The sequence below is a fragment of the Rattus norvegicus genome, chromosome 4 (assembly GCF_036323735.1).
Source record: "Rattus norvegicus strain BN/NHsdMcwi chromosome 4, GRCr8, whole genome shotgun sequence".
In the NCBI taxonomy this organism is placed as follows: domain Eukaryota; kingdom Metazoa; phylum Chordata; class Mammalia; order Rodentia; family Muridae; genus Rattus; species Rattus norvegicus.
In genome coordinates, this window is record NC_086022.1 from 159,891,045 (window position 1) to 159,907,482 (window position 16,438).

General features: G+C 48.8%; 1 non-coding gene across 1 annotated transcript; it reads right to left on the reverse strand.

Moving 5' to 3' along the window:
• Positions 1-1,481: 1,481 nt before the first annotated feature.
• Positions 1,482-1,583, reverse strand: Rnu6-212 (RNA, U6 small nuclear 212). Its single transcript, XR_005504218.1, has one exon. It is a non-coding gene; the product is annotated as a U6 spliceosomal RNA (small nuclear RNA).
• Positions 1,584-16,438: the final 14,855 nt, after the last annotated feature.

The window sequence follows — 16,438 nt, forward strand, 5'->3', positions numbered from 1 at the left end:
CCCAGAATTTAGTAAGGATAAATTTAGTTAGCCCGGAGTAGGAATGTCTGTTGTGCTGTGCCTCTTGCTGTGATGGTGGCGTGGTGGTCCTGAGGTCCTGTCCAGGAGGGTTAGTAAGCCTGTGAGTATAACTTGTAAGGAGTAAGCAGACAGGAGCAGAGAGACCCTGTGGGATCACACTGCGCTCACTCAGAATAAAGTCCTGCTGGTGCTGACCTGTAATCCCAATAATCCCAATACTCAGGGACTCAGCAAAGGGAGGGAGGGAGGATCTGAGGTTCAAAGTCATCCTGGGCTACTTAGTGCGTTTGAGAGAGATGGAGACACAGAGACAGAGATAGACACACACACACACACACACACACACACAGAGAGAGAGAGAGAGAGAGAGAGAGAGAGAGAGAGAGAGAGAGAAACACACACATGGGGGGGGAGAGAGTGAGGGTAAGGAAGAAATATGCATGCATAGAAAGAAACACATACAGAGAGAAACACACAGAGAAAGAAACAGACACAGACACACAGACACAGACACACACAGACACACACACACACACACACACACACACACACACACGCCTGCTGCCTGCGTGTTCTGCGGTGGAGCTGGGTGTGGAACCGAGGCCAGCAGAGATTTCTAGGCTACTTGAGAACTCAGCTATTATTCTGAGCAAAAGGGAAAGCTACTGTACACTTTAGGAAGAGGAAGAAATACACACTAATTTGTTTTTCTTATTAATTTTGTGGTTACAAAGACGCAGCATAGAACTTAGCCAGCCTTGGGCCAGGGTGTGGTGGCACAACTCTTTAATTGCAGCATTTGGGACAAGAGGCAGGGGGCGGATCTCTGTGAGTTTGTGGCCAGCCAGTCCACATAGAAAGTTCCAGGCCAGCCAGGGTTGCACAGTGAGACCTTGTCTTAAAACAAACCAAGACAGCATAACTATTGGTGTATGGAGAGTGCACATCATGGAGGGCAGAGGTCAATTCCAGACGTCATTCCTCAGGCAGTGCTGTCTGCCTTGGTTTTTGAGACAGGATTTCTCATCAACCTGGGGCTCTTCAGCAACTAGGGTAGCCCCAGAGAAGGCACTGCACTGGCTTTCAATTATGCGCACTCTGGGTAGGGGACTCAGGTGTCCAAGCTTTCAAGGCTGAGCGACCCCCACCCCAGGCACAACTTCAGCCGAACTGTTCTTTTGTCGTTAATGACATTTCTGTACTTGTAAGCAGTGGGACGACTCGACTCACTTCACTTCAGCCCCACCCTCTTTGCCTACCACAGTTCTTGTATCCTTTCTCCACAATATTCCTGGGATCTCAGGAAGGGTGACACAGATGTTCCGTTTTGCCTGAGCCTCAGTGGCCAGTCATCTTTGGCATTTGACCAGCTATGAATCCTTGTTTTGAGCCTCGCCCGTGGCTGAGAGGCATTTTGGGGGTCAAAGCTAAGAGCTACATTAGTCTATGGACATAAACATAAATATTTAGAAGGCAGTTTTGCGTGTCATCCTCGAGGAGGGGCCATGCTAATCTTCTCTGTATCGTTCTGATTTTAGTATATGTGCTGCAGAAGCGAGCACTAGAAGGCAGTTTTACTACACTTTAATTTAGTGTAGGACCCACAGGGCCACAGGCTTTTGACCTTGACAACCAGGTCTGTGTTCCCTCCTGTGGATCAGAGATCGGCTCGTAACCTCCAGATAGTCATGCTGCTGTCTTACCAGGCAGTTCAGGATTGTAGTATGTGGGGTCTACAGTTGGGTCGGTCACTTACCACTTTCTCCCACGGCAGCTGACATAGAAACTTCCAGCACTATGAATGCTGGCCAGCAGAACGGAAGCTTCCAATCCTAGTCCAGTCTGATTCTCCTGTTCGCTAGATGAGCAATGGGGTCTAGTCCTGGCTGGTAGCCAAGAGTGGTGGCAAAAGCCCGAGTTATGTGAGGGTCTGTGGGGACTCCCTAGCCAATAGCTCATGGGGTGTGTGTGTGTGTGTGTGTGTGTGTGTGTGTGTGTGTGCGCGCGCGCGCGCACGAGCGCCTGTGTCTGTCTGTCTGACTGTCTGTCTGTCTGGGGCTGTGGGGTATGCCACTGTGGCAATGAGACTTTAGTTTGAAAATCTAAGCCTCTGGGAGCCAGTTTAACTATTTCTTTTTTCTTTTTCTTTTTTTCGGAGCTGGGGACCGAACCCAGGGCCTTGTGCTTGCTAGGCAAGCGCTCTACCACTGAGCTAAATCCCCAACCCCCAGTTTAACTATTCTTAAGTAAACATTCACTGGGCCTGGGCCTGGTGGCACAGGCCTATAATCCCAGCATTGAGGTAGGAGTACTGTGAGTTCAAGGTCATTCCAAGCTATGTAGTAACAGCACTGGGTCTCAAAAAAATAAAAAAAAGAAAGAAAGAAACAAACAAAGTAACAAACAAAGAAACAAACAAAACAGCAAACTGCAAGAGCACTTTGCTTAAGGCTTTCCCACGGCCATGCCATTTCTAGGAACCTTTGCATCCTACGAAGCTGAAACTCTGTAGTCCTTGAAACCTGACTCCTCCTCCCTCCTGCAACCTCTTTCTCTTTAAAAGCAGAATAATAAACCATCATCATATATAAACTACATGGTAGTAGGTTTTATGTGGCATTTCCATACATGGTGCAGTGCGTTTCTTTGAACGACCGAATTCCTCCCATGAGCCTCTCTTGTCCCCCTTCCCCCCTTGCCCTTCCCTCCCTGACTCGCTCTGTGTGCTTTATTGTGTTTTTCCCTTGAACCTGACTCCTCTGAGAACCTCACAGAAGTGGAGTCACACGGGACTTGCTACTTCACGACCGGCTTATTCACTGAGTATGCTGTCCTCGGGGCTCATTCATGCCGTAGCATGTGTCAGTCGTCCCTTCCCTTTTAAGGCTGAATAATACCCCATTACGTGTGTATGGACCACGCTGTGTCTAGCCACACGCACAGGCTATATGTGCACAGGCACGGAAATCACAACAGTCGCAAAATTACAGTTAGGAAACAGCGATGAAAACAGTTTTATAGCCACCACCACATAAGGAACTGGGTTAAAGGGTTGCAGACTTAGGAAGGTTGAGAACCACCACTGCAGGGGGAAGGGATTGCAGGAGGAGGGGCTGTGGGGAAGGGAGGTGGATAAGATCAGCCACGTATTCTCTCCTCGGCATATCTTCCTGTTTGAGGCGCCATATTCTCAAACCGTGAACCAAAATAAACCCTTTCTTCAGGTGCATTTCCAACTCTTTGTTGTGGCAAGGAGACTGGTGACCAGTTCGCTGCCTAAATAAAGGCTACCAAAATGCCAGCAAATTTTTTACAGAAACAGAAAAAAACAATCCCAAAGTCATAAGGAATTACAAAAGACATCAAATAGTCAATGATGTACACACACACACACACACACACACACACACACACACACACACACGCGGAAAAGAAAAACAACAGCAGCAAACCCCACATGTCAACAGGCTATTGGACATGAAAGGGAAGAGCTTGTGAGGTAGGGAGTAAAGATGGGGCGTCGGCAGGATGGGGGAGCTGTGGGCCAGGAGGAGGGATGGGGGCCAGGGCACCTGAGGAGGCGCTCTAGACTTGCAGGGACAGGTCCTTTGTAGATCAGGGGAGGAAAGAAAGAGTAGATTATGTTGTGGGTGAGTGACTTTGGCTGCAGGACGTGCAGGAAGTTCTTATGGCTCTAGGTTCCCAAGAAAGGAGAAGAATCTGGTCAGGGGATGTTCGAGAGGGAAGACGACTGAGCTGAGAGCAGTTCCGGGCTGCAGTAGTGGAGTGTGGTGACCCAGGGGAGAGTAGGTAGAGAATGGAAGGCAAAAAACCTCTTAGTGGGATCTTTTTGTTTTGCTAAACGGACAGGCGCGTGCGCTCTCAGCTCTCAGCCGCTCTCAGCCGTTGTCACAGGAGCAAGCATCTCTTTGCAGAGTGGGTAGGAGTTAACCTGGCGACTCATGGCTGGTCTGAATGCCTAGAGCAAGTGACAGCGCTCGGCGCACAAGGTCCGCACAGCCTGCATTCGCCCCTTCTCCTCTGCTCCCTGGTGATTGGGTGAGCATGTTTGTACTGTTAAGTGCCACAGCCATGATATACTGACGGCCATAGATCCAAACTCTATGGGCCATTCATTGATGGATCATGTCAGCGAGGTTTCCAGCTGTTAGGGACACTCAGTTACTGAAGCCAGGCAAACAGTTTGTGACCCTCCCCAAGAAAAATGCACCTGATCGCACCCTGTTTCCACTTGAGGAAGCTTTGCCTCTCTTTGGGAGCAGTGCGATCTTGTTTTGAGGTCCTAGGAAGACTTTGACTTGCACTAACACCATGCGTCAGGCAATGTCTATTGTTTGCAGTTTGGGTGTATTCTTTTTATTACTTTTTTTTTTTCTTGGCTTCAAACTCCATTGTGTAGCTGAGTCTGGCTTTCAACTCCTGATCCTCCTGCCTCTAGCTCCCAAGTGTTCGGATAACAAAGACAGATGTGGGGCTGGGGATTTAGCTCAGTGGTAGAGCACTTACCTAGGAAGCGCAAGGCCCTGGTAAGCGCAAGGCCCTGGGTTTGGTCCCCAGCTCCAAAAAAAACCAAAAAAAAACCAACAAACCAAAGACAGATGTGATCCACTATGTGTGTGTGGTGTGTGTATATGTGTGGTGTGTGTGTGAGTGTGTATGTGTGGTGTGTGTGTATATGTGGTGTGTGTATGTGTGGTGTGTGTATGTGATATGGTGTGTGTATGTGTGGTGTGTGTATGTGATGTGTGTGTGTGTGTGTGTGTGTGTGTGTGTGCTGTGACCCAAAGCCTCACATTTGCTAAACCAGTGCATAACCATTGAGCTAGGAGATCAACCTCAAAGCTTCTCTTCTTGGGAGTGGGGTTGGGGGTAGGGGTGGGGTGGACAATCTTCTGTGGCCTTTAAGAGAAGGCAGGCATCTGAGCCTGGCCTGCCAAGGGGGAAAGTGCTCTCCATCGCTTCTGTCTCCGCGATTTGAGCTTTGTGTCTCACAACCATTGAAATGTGATGGTGTTGATACAGAGATAGCCTTTTCCTGCTGGTTCAGAATGCAGCCTCTTCTGGGTTTCACTCACGTGACTGACTCTTTTTTTTTTCTTGTAAACTAGCCACTCTGCTTTTTTGTGACACTGAAAAATCCTCCCATGTCGGCTTCTCAAGGACCCAATCATTCTCCATTTGATTTTTCTTATTTTCACTTTTTAAGAACTTGACATTCTTTGAGTAATGCAGGCAAGGCACCACCGTTTCCTGAGATCCTCTCTTGACTCACAAAAGGGAGCAGGGTGGTCACCTGAGGTCTGAAGCTCTTTTCTCTTGCAGGGAAGCTCAGTAATCCAGGCTCTCTGCTGTGTGGCAGACGCTGTTTTAGAGTTTGCGATCCTGCCTCAGAACACTGTGATGCTGGGATTATAGGCATCTCCACTATGCCTAGGAAGGTTGATCAGAGCAGTCTGCCCTCCTTGTGTGTACAGAAGCACAAACCCGTCATTGAATCTCAGGACAGTCACCCTCCTGGGCACTGGAAACACAGTGTGTGGGAAACCAGAAACCACTCACCAGCCCCCTTGCTTCTAGGAGGTCAGGGTGGGTGGAGGGGGTGGAGCTAGGGAGGTGGGAGGTGCTTGGGTTTGTTGTGGATGCTAAGGCTACCCGAAGGGTGGGTTAGTGACTCACTGTTGCTGGAGCCTGCAGGTTGAGTGAGTCACTTTTATTGCTCAAGGGAGGGGCGTGGTGGGATGGAATGGAGGGTAACCGCGGAGTTCGAAAGAAATGAGAACTTTATATCTGAGAATTAGAGCTGTAAGACCTGGAGAAAAGAACCTTCATTTCCTCTTAGCTGACCTGTCAGTGGGAAATAATCCTACACTCCAAATTATTGTGGGGTGTCGCTTATATACTGAATGTGCACTTGGCGTGGTGACTCACTCCTTTACCCAGCCGTGTGATCTCTGTGAGTTCAAGGCTGGCCTGGTCTACAAAGCGAGTTCTAGGGCTGCAGGGCTGTTACACAGAGAAACCCTGTCTCAAAAACAACAACACCAATAACAACATCAAAAGCCCACCATAAACAAACAAACGAACCACACATGGGGTAGCGCCATGGCTTAAATCTTCATTTACTTTCTGAACACAGGCAGGGTAATAAATCTTCTTCCTACGGAGATGAAGGGAATTAAACAATGTATGCAGACGCTCTGCACAATGGTATTGGGTAAGTGTTAGCCACTTTCATCAGCTAGGGGTCACTGGTTCATCTCCAATGGATTCTCTGCTGTTTTAGGACCAATACGGGAGAGATGGGCACACTACCCAAGTCTGAGGGTTGTCAGTTAAGAAGAATTAGGTTGGGACCAAGCAAGCAATCCACCTGCGTCCAAATTGTGAGCCTGCTAAGTGCTCACATGCTCATATTTAGTGTCGCGCCCCGACGGGGGGTGGGGCGTCGAGGGAGATGGAAACCAACTGATAAGGAGGTGTTTGTGTTTGCCTCCTCCCTTGAACCTCAAATTCATCTACAGAGAGATCCAACTTGGAACCAGGGACCTAGGCTGCGCTTTCTGATGCGGCCTCCAGAGGGCTCTCTGCGTAGCCAGGGAGGCTGCGGTGACTCAGAGGCAGGAGGATGAGACAGCCCCCAGAGATTCCAGCGCCTGCCAGTCCTTTCACCCCGCGCGGCCGCACCCTCCCGCGGGATCCCGCCCGGCCGCACCCTCCCACGGGATCCCGCCCGAGTCACCCTCCAGTATGGACCTGAGACTCTGCACAGGCCTTCCCTGCTGCCTCGGGGCAGTAGGACCAGCCCTCTGGGGCGTTGGGCTTCCCGTAGGCCTCTCGTCCCCTCTCTCCGCAGGGCCAGGGATTACTACCCTCCCAAGGTTTCAGGGCTTCAGGGCCCTAGGGCGGGCATGGGACTGTGCCCAGGCTGGGCAGCAGGAGGGACATCGGCAGACCACTTGGGGAGCTGTGACGCTGGGCCAGTTCCTCTGGACCCGCAAGGGTGTTCTCACCTCTCCTCAAAGTCAGAAAGAACAAGAGCCCACCCCCAGCTCTACCGGCTTCCCTGGGCTTCTAGCTGCAGGTTTAGAAGTTAACAGGGCTTGAGTCTGGCTCAGCCCCTGTAGATGGTAAGTTCGAGGATCTGGTTGATTTGGGGAGGGCCTCCATGCCTGGGAAGGAGGTGACTCCCAGATGCCCAAGAGCTATGGGCCTCCCACTCAAGAGGAACTCGGAAGTGCCCAAAATAACGTCTAGCACAGAGCACCTAAACATTGTATATAGTGATGTGTGTATTATACATGTATATTTTAGATATAAAGTTATAGTTAATACACAAATCATATAGACATGTGCATGCATACACATGTACAGGGCACCTCCCGTAAGCAAGTTATTGTCCCAGTGGCTCTGCAGTTCTCTCAGGCAGTTCTCACTGGACACTGGGGCGTAAGTACCGTTATTGCTGCCACGTGGTAGCTGACGAAGTCTAAGCTCAGGGAGTAACTTTTGAGTGGGTGTGGTGATGTACGTCTGCGCACCAAGCTCTTGGGAGGTAGAAACAGGAGGGCCAGTGTAACAGCCCCGGACTGAAGCACAACTGACTCCATGTTGGAAGAGCCATTCAGGCTGCAAAACTCAGCACGTAGACAGCACCACCTGCCAAAAATGAAAACAAAGATCTAATTCATCAAAGTCCATAATCATGGGAATGTCTCTAAATATACTAACCTCGCTTTTTGACTTCTATTGTTCTGCTTCTGGCTAACTGTTCTTGCTAACTGAAGTATTGTCAACTCAAGACATGGTTTTTGTGCTTAAAAGCTCACCCTGAGAGAGACTTGGGGCTACACTGAATGCCTGTGTAGTCATGTGCCAGCTAATACACTTTCTATTGGCTTAAACCCATGACCAGATAGTCTTCTCTGGTGGATACCCTACAACACCAGGAGTTCAAGACTGTCCTCAGCTACATGTGCAGTGTTGAAAGTCAGCCAGGGATACATGAGACTTTGAAGGAGGAGGAGATAGAAGATGAAAAAGAAGAAAAGAGGGAGGGAGAGAAAGATCAAGAAAGACTGAGACTAGACCTCAGACCTCTGCCTTTAAATATTTCAGGGTGGAGTGTAGGGGGTGTGGGGTATGGGGTAGTGGTGGTGATAGAAATGTACTGTAACTGTTTTCTCCTTTAGGGTGTATGAGGAACACGATTAAATTTGACCCTGGAAGGAGGAACTATTTTCTAGTCAGGAACTATTCCCCTCTGTCCCTGCCTGCTGTCCCTGGGTCTGAAGAGACTTTCAGAGTGCTTCTCTTTTTCCTTGTTGGCCGTCTCTGTCAACCTGGTCTCTGGCTACCAGTATCACCCTCTGCAAGTTTCGAGGACCACACCTGCAGTTTGGGGTCAGTTGCTTTTGCTAAGGTGACTCAATTGCCTGTCAACACAGTGGGCCTGAGTCTCTTGGGGGACATGCTATAAACAGAGATGAAGCAGCCCATTTGAGACCAGTGAGTCTCAGTGTTGTTATTACAATCAGTGATGACACAGCTGCCCTCCCATTATTATTGTATTACTATTATCATTATCATCATCACCATCATCATCATCTCTTTAAACTTATTTTTCTGCAATTACAATTTTAATTATTTTATTATTTTAATTATTCATTTTATTTTATGCATATGGGTGCTTTGCCTGCATATTGTCTGTGCACCACATGCATGCCAGGTGCTTGCAGAGGCTAGAAGAGAGCACTGGCTCCCCTGGGACTGCAGTCACAGTTGTGGGTTGTCATGTATGTGCTAGCTATCAAACCCAGGTCCTTCGGAAGAGCAGTGGGTCCTCTTACCTGCTGAGCTATCTCTCCAGCCCTCTTTTCTGCAATATTAGAGGAGAATTTAGGCTCCTCATTCCTCTGGTCACCGCCATAGTGAAGCTGAGCAAAGAAACCAAACAGAGGCTGCAGCTGCTCTTGGGCAGCCAGTTTGCCACCCGCTGGGGCTTTATTCCTCTCGTGATTTACCTGGGATTAACAAGGGGTGCAGATCTTGGAATGCCTGAACTGTCAGTTTTAAGCCTACTTTTGGGATAAAGTAGTGTTTAGTATCTGGATTTGGATGCTATCCAACATGGAAGGTGTGTACTCCGGCTGGATAAGAAAGGAGACGTCATTTCAACACATCTGAGGGAGAGTGGATACGATAGACTTATGATAGACTATCAAAATAAATATTTTTAACAATAAAAAAGTAGTAGTTGTTTAAGAATTCCTTAAGATGTATTTGATCATATTCACCTCCCCCCCAACTCCTCTCAGACAGAACCCCATCTCTACCCACCCAATTTTGTGCCTGTTCTGCCCCATCTAATCCAGTTGGTGCTGCTGACATACTTTTGAATGTGTGGCCCTCCTCCGGGTGGCATTTGACCTACCCGGGACGTATCTGTAAATAGAATCTTCTCTCTCAGGAGCTACCAGTTGCCAACATTTTTTCAGTGAGGGGTGGAACGTCCCTCACACCTCCTCTACCCATGCTGAGATGTTGTCTGGTTTGAGATGTTGTGGGTCTTGTGCACGCTGCCACAATCACTATAGATCTGTATGTGCAGCGGCCTTCTGGGTTTGAACGATACGGGTTCCTTGTAGTCACCTGTGGTTAGTCCTCCACTTCTCCTGTCCTCCCTGGCTCAGTCAGCCTGAAACTCTGACAGGGGATCCTGAGGGGAGGGTGTAGGAGGCAGGGATGGCCTGGGGAGTGGGATGAGGGGGGGGGGGAGACGATGGAGACCCCAGGTAACGGACAAGTGCAGTGAGAAACAAGCTTCTCCAGAGGCTTTGTTGAGCAGCTCCTTTAATTGGAGGTGGGAGGGGGGGCAAAGGCTATTTAAATCATTGGGGACGAGTAGAGGCTTGTGGGGTGACTACATCATTGGCTGGGGCTGAGGTGCTCGGAATGCCTTATTTGCATAAAGAGGGATTCCAGGCGCTCTCTGGACATGACCTTATAAGGGAAGCCTAACCTGGCTAGGACTGACCACCTGCGATTGACCTACTGTGGTGGAGACAAAGGTGGGGGGCACAGGACTACGAGGGACAGGACATTTAGATCCAGGACAGGGGAGGGAGTGGTCCTCACTCCTACTGCTCTCCAGATGAGATTTCTGGGATTGGACACAACTTGACCTCTCTCCTGTCCCAGACTGGCTCCTCCCAGATCCAGGGCACTCTGGCCTCCCAGTTACCCACCGCCTCTGGCTTTTACAGCCTTTCTGGTCTTTCTTTCTCAATGCTTCCTGAGCCTTGGGAAGAGGAGATGTGATATACATATAGCCCCTTAAGGGCTGAGCATCCCACCATCTCTGACCTTGACTACTGTAGAAACTCCATAAAGTGTATACATTCACATATAGAAAGAAATAAGTTATGGAGTTACCTTATAACAAAGCACAAAAAAGTCCCTACTAGACACTGTGGACTAACAACAAAAGCCTCAGTGCCAACAATGGGTTTTCTCTTTTGGCGTCATGGACCAGTGAGATCCCACAGACGATTGGACATGAACATTATAGAGTATTCCCGGTACTTTTGGTACTCTTCAGAACGTGATGACAAGACCCTCTCGCTGAAGACAGATACAACCGAGTCAGAGAGCATGGATAGATAGAGCTGGAGCTCACCTGGAAGCTTCATCTCTTCCCTCTAGCTTACGTTGTGTCAGGAGGTGTGACACATGCTCTTAGGGGAACAGAGATCATCAGTCTTACCCAACTGTAAACTCCAAGAGCTTTATTAATGAGACTGGCCTGGCAAGACATGCCCACCGGTGCAACAGTGGCACAAGTGTCATGGAAGCAACCAAGCATGTTTTGGTATGGCTTGCCCACAGGATGAAGCCACACCTGGCGCTGTTACTGGGGCCAGGACCAATAACAAGAACCCATGGCTAATAAGGTCCTAGGTTCTAGGGGAGAATCTGGTACCATTCTGCCAAATGGCCAGCATTAAACTGACTCCTAGTGACTAGTAGTTACACCCCATAGATTTGTGCACCTCTCAACCCTCATTACAAAAGCTTTATTCTGGGGGCGGGAGAGATGGCTCAGTGTTTAAGGGCACTGACTGCTCTTCCAGAGGTCCTGAGCTCAATTCCCAGCGACCACACGGTGACTCACAACCATCTGTAATGGGATCTGATGCTGTCTTTTCTGAAGACAGCTGCAGTGTACTTACATAGAATAATAAAATAAACAATCCAGAAGAAGAAAGATGAGGAGGAGGAGGAGGAAGAGGAGGAGGAGGAGGAAGAGGAAAGGAAGGAAGGAAGGAAGGAAGGAAGGAAGAAAGAAAGAAAGAAAGAAAGAAAGAAAGAAAGAAAGAAAGAAAGAAAGAGAAGCTTTATTCCTTAGTAAATGGTGATCAACACAGAGATTTTCCCACCCATTCTGAAGTCAGTCTGGGGCTCAGGATCTCAATAAGTTTCTATGTGATTTGAGTAGGCAGATGAGGCCGAGAGGCACTGCTCTGAAGAGTTGGTAGACTGAGGTAATCCTGGCACTCTGTACTCTGAAACACATACTCCAGAGACTGTCATTTGTAGTGAGTCTAGAACTCCCTGTCTTCTGACTATAGTAAAGGATTCTTCCATGGAGTGCCAGGGTCACAGGTAAGAGGTACCTCTGAATGACTCCTCTTTCTATTCAGCCTCTCTCGCCCCAGCATTAGCGTACTAGGTTTATTTTTACTAGACACTACTAATCTCCCTTGCTCAGTGGAGTTCATTTCTCAGGGGTTCTGGGCTGTCCTCTGACACTTGAGGCTGGGATCCTTTAAAGGTTAGGGTCAGATAGCTCTGTTGGCAGCCCATGGGGCTCTCTAAACCATGTTTTTTTGGTTTTTTGTTTTTTTTCTGTTTCCCAGGTCTCCAGGAGAACCCATTCTGCCTTTCACTGAAGTTATGTTGCATCCTGGAGTCAAGTACTGCCTAGATCACCCAGTTTAGTTGCCTCTAGCTCTTCCTCCTCCTCCTCCTCCTCCTCTTCCTCCTCCTCCTCCTCCTCCTCCTCTTCTGTTGACTGAGTTACTATTCTAGATACTAAGTATCAAGCCTTGAGTCTTTCTTGTAAATGTAACTGAATTTATAATCACCTAAAAGGTAGACCTTTGGGGCTGGAGAGATGGCTCAGCGGTTAAGAGCACCCGACTACTCTTCCAGAGGTCCTGAGTTCAATTCCCAGCAACCATATGGTGGCTCACAACCATCTGTAAAGAGATCCGATGCCCTCTTCTGGTGTATCTGAAGACAGCTACAGTGTACTTATATATAATAAATGAATAAATCTTAAAAAAAAAAAAGGTAGACCTTTGGGTAAGTTTATGAAGGAATTTCCAGAGAGTTTTAACTGAGGAAGACCCACCCTGGATATGGTGACCCTGTCTCACGGGCTTGGGCTGTATAAAAGGGGGAAAAGGAAAAAATGATTTGAAGATCACAATGTTCTCTCTGCTCTCAGAGTGCATATGCTTCCCCATGCTTTCTGCACACAGCAAGGCCACCCCCATCATCATGTTTTCTCTGTCACCATTAACTGTACTCTTATTAGACTATGAGCCAAGATAAATCCTGTTCTCTTTATTAAGTTTTTTTTTTTTTTTTTTTTTTTTTGCTAAGTTTTGCTTTTGCTTTAGACCAGACTGGCCTTGAACTCACAGAAAACTACCTGCCTTGGCCTCCTGAGTGTGTGTGTGTGTGTGTGTGTGTGTGTGTGTGTGTGTGTGTGTTAGTCTTGGGGGAATTAAAGGTGTGCACCACCTCGGCCTGTCAGATGAGCAGTTACACATCAAGGTGGGGCTCATAAAAGAATCTGAACTGCTTAGGTGAAGGCAGACCGAGACAAAGCAGAGGCCACTCCTTTGTGCAGAGTCCTTTGTAAGGGACAGCCCCTCCCAGTGCCTGCTATTCTAATTTTGGAGGCCACGCCTATATCTAAACACTTATCGAAATTTACAGAATTCAAAACAACGGGTGACCTTTAGATAACAGGAGTTTGTGTAACCTCCCTAGTTCTTCAGTTCAGTGCCTCAACGAACATAAAAGGCCCAAACTGCTGAGAAGTGTAATTGTGGAAAAGTACTGTGTCATTGTAAAGAGCTGCAGGGTGGAGCTTGGTGACACATACCTGCAGTCCTAGCACTCCGGAGACTGAGGGAAGAGTTCCAGTCCTGCCTGGACAACTGGACCAGACTTTGTACCACAAACAGAGTGAAAACCCTACGTGCATACAAATATACAGACACCAGCCTGGGAGGTAGAGACTGAGTACACTGTCAGGTAGGAGACGAGGAAGAGGAGGAGAGAGAGGGAGAGGAGGAGAGAGAGGAGGACGGAGAGGAGGAGAGAGAGGAGGGAGAGGAGGAGGGAGAGAAGGGAGCGGAGGAGGGATAGGGAGAGGAGGGAGAGGAGGAGGAGGAAGAGGAGGGAGAGGAGGAAGAGGAGGAAACAACAGTAAACCAGAGACTGCACATTTTATTTCTTCCTAATAAAAGTCTTTGTGCCTATGAGTTTCCCAAGGAGAAGCTTTGAGGGCCATAATTCCTTCCACCCTTTGGGGTCCTAGCTCTTGTACAAGAAAACTGCTTTCCTTCTAAGCTAATAGAAAGTGGCTGGATCAGAGCCTGGGTAACAGTGTCATCAGCATTAATCTATGATTTGAATCATATATATCTATAATCATATATATAGTTGTATAAATTTATCCAACAGCTGCCCAAACCGTAGCTTTCCTTTCCTTTCCTTTCCTTCTGTTATTTACTCCTTTGGTTATAATCTCGTATATTCCAGGCGTGTCTGGAACTTAGCAAGTAGTTGAGGATACCTTGAACTTCGGACTCACCACATCTGGCTTGCAGAGTTCTGAGGGTACAGATGCAGGGTTTCGTGCATCCTAGCTAAGCGCTTAACTGAGTGACAGCCCCATCACTACTTTTATCTCGGTCCCCAAGAGGTCAGCAGCTAATGTTAAAGTCTGAGATAGTGGTCGATCCTAAGACTTTGTGTCTGTTTCCTACCGAATCAGGTGCCCACTGCATGTGTCCCGTCAGGGGGAAGGGGATTCCAGCCTGTCCGTAAGTGAGGCAGGCAGTCCACAGAGTACAGAAGGAGGAGGAGGCTTTGGAAATAGCTCAGCATTAAAAGGTGGGGAGGGGCGCATGCGCAGTGGTGATCTCAACATGTGATAGGCAGAGACGGGATCTCTGTAAGTGCGAGGCCAGCCTGCCCTACATAGAGAGTTCCCGGATGGTCAAAGAAGCAACACCTAAAATAATAATACAATAATACAATTAAAAAGGAATACTGGGGGTTGGGGATTTAGCTCAGTGGTAGAGCGCTTGCCTAGGAAGCGCAAGGCCCTGGGTTCGGTCCCCAGCTCCAAAAAAAAGAACCAAAAAAAAAAAAAAAAAGGAATACTGGGTGAAAGTTGATTGCTGGAAGTAGAGACTGCTTCAGCCTTGCAGAGTGAAAAGAAGGAATAAATGCTCAGGTATAACTCATGCCGAGCAGTTGTGAGAGCCACACAAGCTCAGAGCAGGCTCCATTTGTGGGAAAGTAACTGAACCGCCTCTGAGGAGAGACAGGAGGCTGGAGGGCTCAGCCCAGCAACAGTACCCCAGGCATGCAGGCCTCTGGTCCTAATGAGATCACGGGAGGGGAAGAAGGGATGGAAATCCCCTTCCATTTGGACCTCTGCTTTGGGACAGAGACCGGAACGACAATTTACTTATGCCCGTGTTTCTCAACATCAATAGAGGCTGTTTGTTGATAGCCACGTATGCTAAATTCCACTCCACATAGATGCCACCTCCCTTTCGACACAATCCTCTCTCCTTCTCTCTGTATAGCGTCACCTCACTGTCATTTCCTCTCCACGCTGCCTAGAATGACGATGGCGGTGGCTACCCAAATGTCCCACCCAGAACCTCCATCCACCATTCTTAGAGAAATGATTCTCGGGAATGGGTGCAACATGGAAACTATTCCGTCTGGGACCAAGAAGGAGGAAAAGAAAACTGAGGAAAGTCTGGGTGGGTGAGAGGAAAAGCAAATTCCGGCCCCAGGCTTGGACCCGGATGACAGCTCACAGCAGCTTCCTTGGCGTAAGTTAGAAAAGCTCCTGGCTTTCCTTGACCGCGCGCAAGAACTCCTGGTCTGTAACTTTTCTCTGACACCTCAAGTCCTGTCTGGTGGGTGGAGTACATGCTTCCTTCTTTGTGCCTCAGTTTCCCAGTCTGACCAGAGCAAGTAAGTACGGCGGATGGGGATAAAGCCGGCCAACTCTCGCTGTATGTCCCTCCATGACCACTGTCCACCCTTCTCCACTTGCGCTGGCCCTCACAGACTGGCTATCATAACTCTTCTCCAGGGCTCCGGTGCCCAATGGTGCAGGCTTGAAAGTTGGGCAGGGCCTTGGTACTCATTCCTCCCCCAATGGCTTCACCAATGGGCTCTTTCTGCTCCTGTCCCTCTCCTTCTCTGCTTCAGAGTGGCTGTGCCTTTCCGTTTTTTTGTCAGCTTCAAGGTTCGTTGCTGCCCCTGCCAGCGGGGACTCAGTTATTCGTAGGGGTCGAGGGGGACCCATACCTGTGGGAGAACGGCGAAGAGGAGCGGGACCAAACAGTGTCCTTGTCAAGGTCTGTTTATTGAGAGGAGTGTACAGCATTTAAAGCTCTGAAGCAGGAACTGAAGCTTGGGGGGGAGGGGGGACTGGGAAGTGCCCAAGGACGTAAGGCGAATCATTAAACGCTAGATGTTCTTCTTTGAAAAGGTCAAGCCCTTCTCAGGAATCTGCTCAGGGCAGGGTTCTAGCTTGGCCCAGTCTGGCAGTCCGTCCCGGACTCGTTTTGCCATTTCTATTGCTTTTTCTTTTGCGGGAGATTACTGGGACGGATAGAACTCAGGTGACCTGGCTTCTGCTCCTCCCCACCACCCCGCAGCCCCTCTTGCCAGTCCTTGTACCATGTTTTGAAATCATGTAGCTTCCCCCGCCCCCTTTTTTATTTCGATACGGAACCTTGCTAAGTGTCCTAGCCTCGACCTCGTGACTTTCCTGCCTAGCCTGTGAAGTAGCTGTAAGAACCACAGGCCTCACCATCAGGCCTAGAGAAATGTATTCACCACCGAGAGAACTGTTTCTCACGTGCCTGCTATGCCCCGGGCGCTATTCCAGATGATTGGGGGGCATTAGTGATTAATAAAAACGAATGTGCAAAATGTTGCGAGAGGGCAAGGTTTAGAGAAAAATTAAGCGAACCGGAAGAAGAGGCCGAGGCACCGGAACAGGTGCTCCTGCAGGATAGTCCGGGGAGGCCTTATGAGAAGCGCCATTTGATCTGCCTGCAAGAGC